General features: G+C 22.2%; 1 protein-coding gene across 5 annotated transcripts in view; it reads right to left on the bottom strand.

Annotated features, from left to right (window-relative positions):
* The window catches only part of LOC102676779 (MOB kinase activator-like 2), a 61,335-nt gene that overhangs the window by 9,291 nt on the left and 48,419 nt on the right, over window positions 1-3,625 (bottom strand). The window lies entirely within an intron of this gene.

Here is a 3,625-nt window from a genome sequence, read left to right as displayed (position 1 = left end):
TTTTTTAATTTTTTCATATCTTAAATTTTAATCAATAGCGTGGATTTATTTTATTCATGTTTTTGGAAAATAATTTTTTAAAACTTTTCGTGAATTTGATTGATGATACTTCACATTTGAGAGAAGTATTTTAGTAATAAAGTTTTGAATTTTGAGAAGAATTTTTTCGAGAAAATTAAAAATGAAATGCACTAGTAAAAAATTATATTGAAGTAATATTATTTATAATTAGACTTTGTATTGTTTTGATTACATAAATAAATGAATCTATTCGATAATGAATAATGATAAATAATAATAAATAATGAAATATAATAAATTGATTATGAGATACTGTTAGAAAAAATACAAGTGTTTTATTTTATACTGAAAATTTAACAAGAGGTTGTTTAATGAATTTTTCCTATCAACCGCTAAAATGCTTTATTCGCATGCAATATAATCAAAGAGGCACAAAATTCAGCCATATCTATGCTCATCAAAGCATCAATCTTTTTCTATATGTTATAAAGCTCATGCCATTGAAAACAAGCTGCGCTTGTATGGAAAAAACTGGCCAACCTTGCTTTCCCAATCAAATTCTGTACGTCATCTTTTACCTTTTGCTTTTTTCGTAGTTTCGTTATTGCCAGTTTTAACCAGAGATCGCAAAATAAAATCATAGAACATCCACTAAAAAATACGACAAAGTCAAAAAATATCTCGATTGCTCGAGGCCAATTTCTTATTAGTTATTTATTGTATTATAAAAAAAATGTTTAAAATTATCTATTGTTTAAAATTGTATCAAATCATTTTTTTTCCAACATAAAATTAATATTTATTTATTCCGATTCTTCTTATTTATTTTCATATTTGTTTCGTTGGGAACATTTATTCTTTACCAATACATTTCATATAAAAAAAAAATGAAATAATTTTTTAAAATTTTAAATCTAATTTAAAAGATTATTTAATTGGAGAAAAAAATAACGATATTTTAATTTGTTAAAAGTGCAGGTTTCTTATACATCTATTGATTCCTTAATATCTTTTTCCATCTAACCTTAATTCATATAATATTATACGAATAGCTTCGAGTATTCAAAATTTTTAACTTTATCAGAATCTTTATTCTATTTACCTAATGAAATCTTGTAAAAAGTCTCAAAATTTCTATTGAATTTCTGTTGATTAAGATGATCTTGAACAAACTGGAATATGTTTCGAGAAATCTTGCTTGACTTCGCGCTTTTGTATTTTCGTGATCACTTCCACGAGATGTCGCCATAATAATGTAATCGGATAAGTTTCTTCCGCGCCCTCTATTCTTGCTTAATCGCTGCCGGTCATTGCTCGAACATGTTTTGCAATATATCGTATTCTCGTGGTCGGTTCTTGGTAGTTTTAAGCATTGAGTTAATGCGAGAATGAAAAACTTGCATGTTCTAGATCGTTGAATAATATTTGTAATCATTGTATAATACTTCTTCTATGATGTTTCAGGTTATTTTATGAAGTTCAACGTACGATAACCATCTCTGGAATCGTCATTTTGAGTTTTATTTTACGTAGTATTATTAGAAAATAATACATTGATGTATAGAATTCAAAGATTACATTAATAAGGTTAATTAGAAAAAGAAATTATTAATTAATCTTAAAATGTCTCAATTAATATAGCCATATTGAATTTAATAATAAAATACTTATATATCAATAATAATCAAAATAAAGAAAAATAAAGAAAAAATATACATAATTATTTTACATTGAATTATTTTAAATTGAAGAAAGTAAGAACAATTTAGTTCAAAACTTAAAAAAAAAAATTTTTAGCTTTTGTAATTAAAAAAAATAATTAAAAAAAATATTGAACGAAAAAATAAATTGTTTAAAATAATGATATAAAAATTAAGAAAAAAATTGCTGATAAACATTGATAAACGCAACTTTAAACTTAACAGCGCATATCTATCGACGAAAAAATACACCTAACTTTTCCAATTCTAATATTGTGCAATGTACAAGAACAATATTCAATTTTACGAATGAATATGTTCCATTTCGCTCTTCATATTTCCAGCAATTTTCAAAACTATGAATAAACTCTCGATTGTACGTATATTATTTTAATTTTTATGTCGAATAAGCAACGGATGCTCTCGAAGTCAATGAAAAATTCAGATTAGATTTTAGCGCGTAATTTGAAATATGAAAAATAGAAATATACCTAACCTAGACCAGCAAAGCGTTAAACAATGAAAAATTCTCGATTGTCGATGCGCAATCAGAGAAATATGCCATGCAAAAAACATAAACGATTTTCAGCCGGCCACAGATAGATGTAAGATAATAGATGGGAAAATCGTGATACTATCGAAAGTGATTTTTTGAATAATAAAATAATTTATCCTTGTGACATATTAATTATAATACTTTTTTAGTTTTTTAGTTTTTTAATCACTTATTAAATAATAATTTCATTTTTAAATAAATATGGATAAATGTTTACAGAGAAATAATTATTTGATTGAAATTAGAATTTATTAGATTGAAATTATTTGGTGGAGAAATTTATTTCCGGTTGTATCACGGTTTCCTATTATTATAATATTTAATGCATAGTGTAAAATTAAAAAATGTTACGTATTATTTTAGAAACTATAAAATTTATATTTTATTATATATAAAAATTTTCATTATATATTTCTTATATCATATATTTATTTAAAATAATAAATTATAATATATTCTAATAAATATTCTAACATAAAATATAAAAAATCCTTAAAATAAGTAATAATTTTTATTTTTATTTTATTTATAATTTAATTTTTATTTTTATTTTTTGTAAAAAATCTTTAAGAACTTTAATTTTACACTATGCATAAGCAGAATATCTTCAAACAATGGACACTGGCTTGCCTTTGAATAAAAAATGCAATATACATTTTAAAAAAACTTCAAAAAAACATTTATATTAAAAAATATTTTGTTGAAAAATATTAGATTTAATATTTGAACTTTAGATTGTATTTTTTGTAGAGTGTACTTTAATATTATATGATAAAATCGAATTTGCTATTCATCTAAATAATTCAAATCAAATTTAATAATGACAAATTAACGCATAGCAAACAAAAATATTTATTTAATATTTAATTCAGAAACATGATTCTTTGAATCATATATATAGTAAAATAAAATTCTGTTTTATATTTTAAATATAATTAAATTTATATTACAAATTACAATTATGTCTATATTAAAAATAAAAATTTAACAAAAAAAATTAATAACTTCCTAAATAATACAAAAATGTATATTCTAACCTATAATTTTAACAATAAAAAAAAAAAAATCTGTCAATGACCGAGATTTCTCAATTCTTTTCCTATTCTTCTTTTTGAAACTTTTAGAAAATAGTTCCCATAATATTATACATTTTCGAATTTTAAACTTTAATTGATTCTGATAATATTACTTAATTCAAGATGAAAGGATAATTTATATAAACAAATTCAACTGTTCCATTCGAGGAATAACAGCATATCTAAGAATAAAATATTAGTTATATTTTCAATCAAACAAATAATATTGTTATTGAAATTACAATTATAATCGCTAGTTCGAAAAATACTGA

The sequence above is a fragment of the Apis dorsata genome, unplaced genomic scaffold (assembly GCF_000469605.1).
Source record: "Apis dorsata unplaced genomic scaffold, Apis dorsata 1.3 scaffold_236, whole genome shotgun sequence".
Taxonomy (NCBI): domain Eukaryota; kingdom Metazoa; phylum Arthropoda; class Insecta; order Hymenoptera; family Apidae; genus Apis; species Apis dorsata.
Note: the sequence above shows the minus strand (reverse complement) of the source record. Positions and strands in the feature narration are given on the sequence as shown.